General features: G+C 45.5%; 1 long non-coding RNA gene across 1 annotated transcript in view; it reads left to right on the top strand.

Moving 5' to 3' along the window:
* The window catches only part of LOC149868404 (uncharacterized), a 359,260-nt gene extending 348,895 nt beyond the window's left edge, over positions 1-10,365 (top strand). Inside the window, exon 10 of the long non-coding RNA XR_016441244.1 lies at positions 8,509-10,365. This is a non-coding gene — a long non-coding RNA (uncharacterized LOC149868404). The remainder of the gene's footprint in view (positions 1-8,508) is intronic.
* The last annotated feature ends 2,311 nt before the right edge of the window (positions 10,366-12,676 follow it).

Genomic DNA, 12,676 nt, shown 5'->3' with positions numbered 1-12,676 from the left:
GACTTTGGCCCAAACTTGGCCTCAGGTGTCTGGAGACTTACCTTGGCCTCATGTCTCCTCACTGGGGCCTCAACTCATGCCCCTTCACTGGGGCTTTCATTTTTGAACTATTGGGGCTGACCTATGTACAGTTTTTCAGGCCCCTCACATACACCTTACCCTACATGCTCCTTTGCAGCCCTTCAGGCCCACCTATGTGGACCTTACTCTATGCCATCTATATGCCCCCCATATGGGGCCTACTCTATGTGGCATTGGGGGAGTCCCTGTTTCCCCGAGCACTACCAGGAGTGACTAGAAATAATGGTCACAAGCTGGCAGAGGGTAGATTCAGACTAGACATCAGAAGGTACTACTTCACTGTCATGGCAGCTAAGATCTGGAACCAGCTTCCAAGAGAAGTGGTGCTGGCTCCTACCCTGGGGGTCTTTAAGAGAAGACTAGATGAACACCTTGCCGGGGTTGTTTGACCCCAGTACTCTTTCCTGCCATGGCAGGGGATCAGACTTGATGATCTGCTCAGGTCCCTTCCGACCCTACCAAATATGAAACTATGAAACTATAAATGACAGGCAACATGGCTTTGTTGTGGGCAGGTCATGCCTGACCAACTTCATTTCCTTCCACAACCAGGTAACTCACCACCTGGATAATGGAGATGTGGTCAATGTAATATATTTGGATTTCAAAAAGCCCTTTGAGTTGGTCTCCCATGATGCCCTCCGGGTAAAATTGGCAAGTTGCAGCCTCAACAACTTAATGTTCTGGTGACTAGGAAAATGGCTCCAAGGTCAGACCAAGAGAGTGTTAATAGATGGAACGGAGTTGACATGGTGAAAGGTGACCAATAGTGTCCCTCAAGGCCCTGTACTTGGATCAGCACTTTTCAACATTTTCATCAATGATTTGGACATGGATGTGGAAAACGTACTGGCAAAGTTTGTGGATGACACCAAGTTATGGGGAAGTGCGGTCACGCTGGAAGACAGGCTGAGGATACAGGCTGACTTTGACAGGCTTGTAAAGTGGGCAGATCTAAACCTGATGACGTTTAACACCAAGAAATGTAAAGTTCTCCATCTGGGAAGAAATAACCCACAACATATTTACAGGCGTGGTGGTGCTACATTTGACAACACCACAACTGAAAGAGATGTGGGGATCACAATTAACCATAAAACCATAAAATGAACATGAGCCATCAGTGTGATGCTATAGCTGGCAAAGTGAACAACACTCTGGCTTGCAACAACTGATGCATCACAAGAAAGACTAAGGATGTCATCCTTTAGCTCTACTCAGCATTGGTGTGGCCACAGCTGGAGTACTGCATCCAGTTCTGAGATCTTTAGTTCAAGAAGGATGTGGAGAAGCTGAAAAGAGTCCAAAGGAGGGCCACATGAATGATTAGACATCTGGAGAACAGACCATACAAGGAGAGGCTGAGGGACTTGGGACTGTTCAGCCTGGGGAAGAGAAGACTCGGAGGGGACTTGGTGGCAGCCTTTAAGTATATAAGGGGTGAACATCATGGGCTAGGGGAACACCTGTTTACCAAGGCACCCCAGGGGAAGACTAGGAATAATGGTCATAAACTGATAGAGGGTCACTTCAGATTAGACATTAGGAAAAACTTCTTTATGGGTCATGTATCCAGAGTCTGGAATAGACTCCAAACAGAGGTGGTACAATTACCTGCCTTGAGGATCTTCAAAAGGTGACTGAATGCACACCTCGCTGAGGTCATCTGACCTCAGCAGTCTTGCCTGCCTTAAGCAGGGTGGGCTGGACCTGATGATCCCTTCCAGCTCTTAACTTCTATGAATCTATGCATCTATGAATGTAGAAGATGTCTGATTTTTCTTACTACAAGCAACCCTCACCATTTGTGGGAGATACATTTTTGTATCCCCCACGAATGGCGAAATCCATGAATAAGGCACTGTGTTCATGAACGCAGTGCCCCGGGGGGTGGGGGGGGAGGCATGGCTCTTGTGGTGATGGTGGGAGCATGATGGCAGCGGTGGCAGAAGCCCAGTATAGCCACGGGAGCCTAGCAGCAGCAAGCACGGAGCTCCTGAGGAGCTCCTGTATGTGTATAAAGTGTATTTAAAATGCAGGTTTGGCATTCATGAATATTTGAAACCATGAATGCCAAACCCACGAATAGTGAGGGTTACCAGTACAGTTAAGTTTGGTGTAGGCAGCCAACACGAGTGACTATTGGAAGCAGAGCTTTGACTCTAATCTTGACAGTTTAATTGATTGCACTGAATAGTTTATGCATATCAGTCACTTTTAAGGTTACATTGATATATATCAAATGAATAACAAATTGAATTGAACAGGATTGGGAGGCTTTAAAATATAAATAAAGAACCTAACCTTGATAATCTTCCATTCTTGAAACTCTTTTGACTCAATATGTGTCATAATCATGAAGGATATAAGGGTATATGTACTATTTCTTTAAACATGTGGCAGAAAGCTACATAGGAGCGGTCTGAGGAAGGTACAGTGAAACAGTTAGGCATAATTGCTTCAGGGACAACCTGCCAACCTTCCTTATTTGAATAAAGGTTCTTGTCCAGTGTTAGAAGAAACTCATGTTTCTGTTGTCCCACCCCTTTGTGCCCCCCAACCCTATTATTGCATGATAGAGTATTTGAAAGATAGAGGCCATAAAGGAAAGATGCAAAGCCTGGCTGCTAGGAATCTGCCCTTTTCTGATTATTCAATAAAGCCCAATTAGTATTTCCTGAGATTTCTGAGAATGTGGACACATGACAGAATTACTAAAGCAGGGGTAGGCAAATTTTTGGGCCAAAGGGCCAATTAGAGAGTCTTGCTGAACTGTCGGAGGCCAGGTCAGCACCCCCCACCCCACAACCCAGCTTGCAACAGATGGGATGGGGCCACAGGCAGGTGTGGAGTGGCATTTGGGAGCAGGATAGGCAGGCAGGACAGGGGTCAGGGCTTGGATTGTGATTTTGGGGTGGTGACAGCATGGGGCCAGGGCCTGGGACAGTCATGATCTGCTTTCTGCATGACCCTGCCTGTAGAACTGGTACCCATTGCAGGGACGATAGGCAATGGATCATGGCTGTCCTGGGCGCCAGCCTCACACTGGACATTGGAGTTAAGAGTGGACTGGCCAAGTTCGCCAATGACACCAAACTTTGGGGCAAAGCATCCACGCCAGAAGATAGGCGGGTGATCCAGGCTGACCTGGACAAGCTCAGCAAATGGGCAGACGAGAACCTCATGGTGTTTAACACCGAAAAATGCAAGGTTCTCCACCTTGGGAGGAAAAACCTGCAGCACCCTTATAGGCTCGGCAGTGCTACATTGGTTAGCACTACAGAAGAAAAAGACTTGGGGGTCATCATTGACCACAAGATGAACATGAGCCTGCAATACGATGCTGCGGCTAGTAAAGTGACCAAAATGCTGGCGTGCATCCATAGATGCTTCTCGAGCAAATCCCGGGACGTCATTCTCCCCTTGTACTCAGCCTTAGTGAGGCCGCAGCTGGAGTACTGCGTCCAGTTTTGGGCTCCACAATTCAAAAAGGATGTGGAGAAGCTTGAGAGAGTCCAGAGGAGAGCCACGCGCATGATCAGAGGTCAGGAAAACAGATCTTACGATGACAGGCTGAGAGCCATGGGACTCTTTAGCCTGGAAAAGCGCAGGCTCAGGGGTGATCTGATGGCCACCTATAAGTTTATTAGGGGTGACCACCAGGATCTGGGGGAACGTCTGTTCACCAGAGCGCCCCAAGGGATGACGAGGTCGAACGGTCACAAACTCCTGCAAGACCGTTTCAGGCTGGACATAAGGAAGAACTTCTTTACTGTCCGAGCCCCCAAGGTCTGGAACAGTCTGCCAGCGGAGGTGGTTCAAGCACCTACATTGAGCACCTTCAAGAGCAAATTGGATGCTTATCTTGCTGGGATCCTATGACCCCAGCTGACTTCCTGCCCTTTGGGCAGGGGGCTGGACTCGATGATCTCCCGAGGTCCCTTCCAGCCCTAATGTCTATGAAATGTATGAAATCTATGAAATCTATCATGCCTCCAAGATCTTGGCCTGGCCCTGCCTGCCCATCCTGCTCCAGAACGCATGCCCTGAGCCAGACTTCATGGATAACCTGCCTGCTCTGTCTGGCACCCCCCAGGAGTGGGTGTAGGGTGGACGGGCCACGGTGCCTGACAGAGGCAACTGGTGCCTTCTGAGTTTGGGGGGGGCACCAGATTGCCAATGGGGTGCAGTCCCCAGCAACTGATAACTGACATGGGGGAGTGGGGTCCCCCAGCAGAACTACCAGTGGCAAAATAAGTGAAACCAGAAGTGCACTTCCTCTGGCACTTTCGGTTTCGCGGCTGGTGTTTCCAGGGAGTGCATGGCCAATCTCAGCGGGTGCACGTGCACCTGCATGCACACCCTACACATCGTTAATGGTGCCTGGGCAGAGGAGTCGGATTCAGTAACAGTAGCAGAGACTGGCAGAGGCAGCTGGAAGGAGCCACTGCTGCAGGGGCTGCTGGGAAGCAACTCTGGCCATCGAGCCACTGCAGCCCTGCTGCACAGCCCACAGTGGCGGACCAGCAGCTTGCGCCATGGGCTAGGCTTCCCCCTGTGCCTGGGCTGGGCAGGACTGAGAGACCTGCTGCAAGCCAGACAAAATGCTTCAGTGGGCCAGATCCAGCCAATGGGCCATATTTTGCCCACCTGTGTACTATATACAGAGTTTACCCTGGGTTTCACTCCAAATAAGGTATTAAACACACAGCCACCTCCCTTAAACTGTTGCAGCACCTGGCTATCAGATGGCAGGGGAGCTGTTTCATATATAGTAAACAACCACACAGGGATGAAATGGATGAAAGGAGGGGACACAATTGGTACCTAGTGTAATTACAGAGGTGTATAGTTACTCCTCATTATCCAATGAGTGATTTTATTTCAGAATGGAGTGACTGATGCTGGGCTGTATGTGATATGTCAGTTCTACTTTTACTCCAGAGTAAAGTGCTCAGGAGTAAATATGCTGTGTGTCTGCAACCTGAGATTTTCCATAAGAAGGATTTCTGATCATTTAGAGAACTGTAACCTGAAAGGTCATAGATCCCCTTTTTTCTGTTGTGGAATAAATAGAGAATATATTAGCAGTTATGTAACCAGGCAAATGTGTACAAGCTCACATTTAGAAATGCCTTCTGTTTTTGGATTTGTTTCCAAGCTAATCAAATTAATTGGCAAGACCACCACCTCCAAAACACATTTCCTTTGATCTAAATTTAAGTATTACTTCTCTGATTCCAATAAATATTCTGTTTCCTAAAGACTAGGGAAAATGAGAAATTATCCTTCTTAAATCATTTTTTCATAATGGTGATACACACAGATTGTTTCATAAATCTGGAGGTAGAATTGTGTGCCTGTGTCTCCTTCATATATATTGTTGACAGGTATCTGGGGAGCTTAATGCTGCTTGTATATTGAAAATTGCTGCTTTTGTTGTGTGTCTATTAATAAAGAGCTCTTTTATTGATAGTTTGTGGGTTATAACTACTTTATTATGTGCCTGCATGTTTTTATTTTTTAAGTGAGGTCTGCAAAAAAGCTTTTATGCAGTTTATAAACCATATTGAGCTGTTTAGCTATTTAAAAACACACAAATTAAAAGAAATAATTGCACCTTTTACACTTAAATCAACTTAAAACAAAAACAACCCCCTTTGTAAATACCTGAACAATGTTTTACGTGCTTTTGCAGGATTGTGCAGGACAAAAAAAAGGTAAAACAAAGTGCAATTTCTAGACTAAGCCATATTAGAGTTATGGCATACAAATTTGGGAGTTTTTCATTCAGTTTTTTTTGGCTTAATTGCTACTAGTCTATTTTGTATCCATAGTTAAAACTGTAAAATGTGCCACCCTGTAGAATTCTTCCCCCAAACAATAATACAGGCCTATAAGCTGCAATTACTATTTTAAACTCCCATTATCTTCACTTTTTATCAGCTATGAGGGTATTGTTTTCTTTCTTTTTTGTAATTAACTGTGGATTTAATGCTGGGAAAAAATTGGGCTGCCTAGAGGCTAGAAATAATTTGAGACAGAGATAATATTTGATATGCCAATTCTTTTTCTCCACCTTTAAACTCTGAGGGCTTTTGGTTTCTTGGAAATTAATTTGGATTACAGTAAGATCTGAATATAAAGATCAATAGCTATTCTTGAATAATTCACATGCTTATCCAAAATGAGTGCTCTTTCCCTATTTAGCTTAATCCATGCTGGATGAATAGTTTTTTTTTTTACTAGTCTATGTTTATACAAATGCTCTTGCCATAACCCCATGACTTCCCCTCTCCAATAGAGCCTTCACTCTGGGTTCATAAACTGATCTGAGAAATAAAATTTACAGGTGCTATTCAGGAACACTTCCCTCTGTGGCTGTTTTTCCTCCAGTACAAGAAAGTTCATGCATGAACTATCTGGAATAGCTGTTTGCAGTGTAGCTTATTCTATATCTATCCTGGTCAATTTTACCTTGTAGACAAGCCCACAATGTGGCAAGAACCTGTCCTTCTTGTGACAATTGAAAGTTCTCTTACAAAAAGAAGAAATCAAAGTTAGGGAAGGGAGACAAGCCTCCTGTGAGAATGTGTGGTAGGAGGAGCACAGAAGTGATATTTGGCTCAAAGAAGAGGGACATATAGGATCTGAATTTATCTAGATAAGAAGTCCATGTAGCATGGTAACTGGAATGCAAGATCTGACTCCATGGGAGATGATTAACTCTGAATGGGTCTGCTGCCAGGATAAAGTAGGAGCCATTTTCAAATAAAGAAAAATGTAAGTTTCTAGGAGAATGGCTTAATTTCTACTTCACATGTTTAAAAAACTTTAAACATTCAAACAGTGTGCTCTTATTTAGCTAATAATAACCTTTGCTATGGACTTTGCATTTTTTGGATAAACCCCAGGGTTAGCTTTAACTCTGAATATTCACTTTTGCTTTGAAAGGTTCAACGTGTGAAGGAGGTAACTCTGAACACCCTCTTCCTTTCTCCTTCACCACCACTCTTCCTCATCTCCTTAAAAAAAAAGGGAGAAAAAGGAAAAAAAGCACCAATATGAATTTTGGAGGTGCATGTAACAATCAATCTGACAAAGTATTAGAGCTTTGACTAAAAGTAATCTGTACAGAAAAGGAAGCTTAATGGAGCAGAATGAAATATTTTAAAATTGTCCTCCTCTGTTATTGCTAGGCATTTAACAACTCTCTTTAATCCCTTTTTTGGTTGCTAGCATATGGCCAGAGGCATGGAAATGTGATGTTGTAACAGCCTGTTTTCAGTGGTGCGAAAGGAAACCCAGCCCAAACCACACACCAATTTCCATACAACCGGCAGCAGTTTATATTCTTAAGAAACAAGTCCACATAGCACTGGCAAATTTTCCTGCATCTGCTCACTTAGCAGTGCTAAGTTCACAGTGGGCTTGTCTACACATTCATTAATGTGCCTTTGCTACTGTGAATTCAGTTTAGTACCTCTAAGATGAGGTACTAGATAAAGGTGTGGTAGCTGTATTAATGCACAGTAGCAAAGGCAAATGTTTTTTGTGATGCTTAATGCACAGTAGATTAAATCTCCTGAACATTAGTGTATTAGCACGGTTTTTGCCGTGACACACTAATGCGCAGAAGAACAGTCCGCTGTGCATTAAAGCATCTTGTGTAGACATGCTCAGTACATCACAGAGGTGCCGACATTCCCATCAGCTATGCAAGGAAATAAAATATATCCATCCTCTCTATTCTCTTAACTACTATATTGTTGGATGTCATGGTGCACTACTTGGCTGATAGTATTGAGACGGTAGCACTTTCAGTTTCTTTGCTCAACAACAGCCTTCAGGGCACCTAGGCAATAAAAGGAGACTGTCTTTCCCTATATAGCCCAATACAAACAACCTACTTGTAGTGAGCATTCCATTTTTCTACCCCCCAAGCTGAAACTGATGGCAATACAAGGAAGATTATAATTAATGTTGGACCTTTAACTTCTGGTGTAGCAAAAACTCCAGTTTTTCTTTTTTATTTATTTTAAAATGCATTCCCTCCCCTCCCCCAACAATTTCTGACTTTTTCTCTCCCTCTCTATTCCCTATAGATAAGTATAAGTAAGCTAAGATGTAGGATAAGCTTTAACATTTTATTTTAGGTAGCAAGTTTTATTTTTCTCTCCCCTCTTTGCAAATAAGTTCACTGCTATTTTGATATCGATACCCACTGTTTTATAAGTGATAATTATTATGTTTGTACTGCTTTTATATTATGTGATTACTGTTTTAGGCCTATATATGTAAATTAGCATAAATCACGTCAAGTTTCCATTTTGAATGTCAAGCCTCCATCTTGTGTCCTCTGTCTGGCCATCCCCTGTGTTGCAACTGTATGATTCATGTACCCCTCCCATGTTAATTGGTTCCCAGATGAATGAGAGTGATTGGGAATGATTGAAATACAATGGTAGCAGGCCTCAACTGAATGGCCTGTAACGACCAGGCCATCACCTCACATTGATTCACCCAGGAATCATGGACCTCACCCAGAAACAGAGACAAGACCAGCATTTGAAAGACAAAAGACCCTGCAGAACCAGCAACTCTACCATTGTACCCCACCATTACAGGCACCCAAAACTGCATATCCCTGCATGGAGCACACATGCTCACAACACCAGGGGCTGACCCTTGCCTGGGCATGCCTCCTGTTGCTAGGGTCACACAAGGTCTGCCCCTATAAAAAGGGGCAGTGAAGACAGACCCAGTGGGACGTCCTCTCCATCTGGACCAGTACCATGCCACACCACCTATCCACCCAGAGGCCCTGCTGGCGACCCACCTCTGGACAACTGTGTGGGAGTTGTTCGCCCCGGCTCCGTCCGTCGCCGGTCAATTCCCTCTCGGGGGACCCCTAGTAGGGAGATACACGTACAGACTCACCAGCCTCAACGAACCTACGTGCCGTCCTTTCCTGCCACGACTTTGATGATATGTTATTGGGTTCAGATGTTATGGCACGTGCAGTCCAGAAAATGAGACTCTTGTCCTCCGCTGGGTCCTGGGGTCCTGAGGGCTCCTCCACCCCTACACCCTCACCCAATCCACCGGGTAGATCAATCTATTGGAGCAGTCCTCAGCACGACGCGCCCTGGTCCGCGCACACCAATATAAACACAGTCAACCAGAATGCCCGTTACGGATGAGGGACCTATGGACACAGCCCGCCCTCAACGTGCGCCCAGCCTCTTTGTCAGCCGGGGAGTGGGGTGCTCCTTCCCCTCCCCTGCTTTTAGTCCTAAGTTAGCTGACGGGGCTACTCTGCCCTCGTCTTCCGGCAAGTAACAAAAGAATTGGAGTACCGGCAGCTCCTGTGTTCCCGGTGCTCCTCCTGGCTGGCGTCTGCCGCCTCCCTCCGTTAACTACCTTGTCTGGGGCTCTGCCGGCCCCAAAAGGTCCTTCCTCTCCTCCCCGCCGCCTGGATCCTCCACAGCGTGCTCCCGCCGGCGTCGACTCCCGCCGTCGCCTCTGGATCGACCGCCACTGGGTCCACTGCCGCCTGTGGATCCGCCGCCACCTCTCACGCTCCTTTTAAGCCGGCCCGGGTTGCTCCCACACCAGCAGCTTCTGGGTTCCTGTAAGGGGGAAGTTTCCGGCCCTTGCCCTCTGCCACGACCCGGAAGTCGGGCCGGGCCCCGCCGCTGCCGGGATCGTCCAGGCTCGGCACCCTCTTCGCTCCCTTACAACAACATCTACTGGACAACTACCCCTTTCCAGCCTGGATAGGTAGCTATGACCCCCCACCCCCTCTTCAACCAAGGACTTGGACTCTGCTTCTCTTCCCTACCTAGACTCCAGCCCTTCCACTGAGTCTCTTTCTCCTGCTGCCATTGTGAGTGCATGTGTGTGTGTGAACCAGTAACTTCATGGGGCTGTGTAGTGTGTTGTCTATGTAATAAAACTGATATTTGGACCCCTACGTTGGATTTTGCTTTACTACAGTTTGGCTCTGCTCCTTGATCTAACTTCTGCCTCATTTCTCCCTCTCCTGCTTCTGGCTCACTGCCATCTCCAACACCTACCCTGAGATCCTCTCTGCCTCCAACCCCCCTGTTTCTTTGCCACTGTCTTATCCCCTCTGCCTTTTCCTTTTCCCCTGAGCAACCAGGTTTCTGCCTCAGTTTCTTTCCTGGCTGTCTCCTCCTTGCCACCACTTATCTGTTCCCCTCTCTCCCCAATATCTCAGCTGTCTGCCTCAGTTTCCAGTCCCAGTTTACCTTAAGTAAACCCAAGCCTCAGTTCCTCAGCCAGCTTCTCTGTAGTCCACTGGTTCTAATCCTGGTTCTGGCAACTTTAACTCTCTCACCTGAACCTTCTTCCAGGTATCCTGAGCACACATATACACACTGTACCATCCAGGTTAGGAACTTACCTGTGTCTATGTGTAGGGGGTTATATGTGTGTGAACTTGTGAGTGTGTGTATGTGTATATATATATATATGTCATTGTGTGCATGATATATGAATTAGTGATCTGGGTCTAATTTTTGAGGTGTATAGTATATGTGCTTGAATTGGTGATAGGTATGTATGTCCCTAGGCTGGTTTGGATGTGTATGTGCCTGAGCTGGTAGTGTGTGTGTGCATGCCCCTAATTGGTTTGTGTGTTTGTATATGTGCAATTTTGTCACACTCTCCTATCTAACAGCACAATTTTGAAATCCTGAGAGTTGGCCTGACCCCACAGGGCAACACTGGAATTTAATTCTACCAGAAAATCTCCAGAGTCCTTAGGTCATTTCAGGTAATGATGCAGGATGTATCTGTGTCCAGGTTTTCCAGTGGCTTAAGTATCCTTTCAACAGTACCAAGTACCTTAGAATCATAGAAAAGTTGGTCTGAAAAGGAACTCAGGAGGCCATCTAGTCCAACCCTCTGTTCTAGGCAGGATTTTCCCTGACTAAATCACCCCAATGTGTTTAATCTGCTCTTAAAAACATCCCAAAATGGAGATTGCACAGTCTCTCTGGGTAGCCTATTCCAGTGTTTAACCACTGTCATAGGGTGTGTCCAGATGAGCATGTTTGCAGCAGCACATACTACACAGTCTGGTGTTCTCCATGCTGCAGGGGCACACTGCCTGAGCATGTGCTGCTCCATTTTTTTTCTGCAGTTCTTTTTTACCCCTGGATATCCAGGGGTAAAAAAAAAAAATACTGTGGAAAAAACCAAAGCAGTGCACACTTGGGCAGCGTGTACTGCTGAAAAGTGGAGCTGGGCCGCCTGCAGCTTCACCGCAGCTGCCAGCTAGACTCTGCCCAGCAGGATCACCATGCCTGCAGCCCTGGGAGGCCCCCAGGTAAGGCTGCTAGGGCCAGTGCAGTGCTGGCCCCAGCCTCACCTACTGCTCCTAGGGTAACTTTCCATATGCCAATGTATGTGTGGCACGGCCATTACCTGGGGACAAGTAGCAGTGGTGCAAGGATGCGCTGCTGCTACTTGTCCCCGAGAAACCAAATGTCCATGCATATCTGGACGTGTCTATACTGAGGAAGCCTTCCTAATCTCAAACCTAAGTTTTCCCTGCTACAATTTAACACCACGTTGGCCAAAAGAATAGTTTCTTCTCCATCTCCATATAGCTATCCTTCAGATATTTTTTCTTTCTTTTTTTCTTCTTGTTTTTATTGTAGCAGCATAAATAGGAAACATTTCACAGTTTGTTTCAGGAAAATAGAGGTGCATCCCTTTACCCAACAATAGCAGTGAAAGATAAACCCACCAGTCCATTTATGGTAGAATCTAGGGCCTTGTTACACCTTACATTGTGAGTTGTGCAAATATTGATGGGTGTTAGTGCTAGCTTGTGAGTAGTCACACTTCAGGCTAGGAGTATGGAAAGGTAAGAATCCATTCCCCCTTCCATTCTGTACCCCCCTCCCCAACCCCACAGGGTTCCCTCACTTCCTCCTGCTTCCCCCTCCCCCAGAGGCATTACTTACTTGTGGCTGCCCATGCTGTCTGTCCCAGGGGAGCCGGCAGGGAAGGGTTAACCTGCCATCCTAGCCTCCACTGTTGGGCTGCTGCTCTTCTCAGTTAGCTCATTTATGTGAAGGAAACTAAACATATTCAATTCAGGTCAAAGGAAGTGAACACAGAAGTACTATTATCAGGAAAGATAAGGACTCTTCAGAGGTAGCTCATTTTGAAGCAATGCATTGGAGTTCACTTCACTTAAATTGCATGGAAATGAAGAGATTATTTTTTATCACATAGACAATGGCTAGGAATAGCCCCTGGATTAATGATAGTCCTTTTTATTATTAATGTTTTGTAGCCATCAAAAATATATTTTAACCACATTCCTAAAATATAAGTCTTTCATTTAAGAACATTGCAATTTTGTTTTGTTTTGGCACATGATATTAAGAATTTGCAGAATTTTGCTGTATTCTTCTTTCTATCAGGTAGCTCTAGCTTTTGTTTTTCATTTTCCCACTTGAAGATAGGTGAAGAGATGCTAATCTGAACAAAGTTTAGCAAATTCTGCTACCATCATAAAATGAAAAACTTTAATATTTTTTGAATAAGAGTACAA

This window comes from Crocodylus siamensis, chromosome 3, assembly GCF_052110815.1.
Source record: "Crocodylus siamensis isolate JL-2025a chromosome 3, ASM5211081v1, whole genome shotgun sequence".
In the NCBI taxonomy this organism is placed as follows: Eukaryota; Metazoa; Chordata; order Crocodylia; family Crocodylidae; genus Crocodylus; species Crocodylus siamensis.
This window is presented reverse-complemented; position numbering and strand designations above follow the sequence as displayed.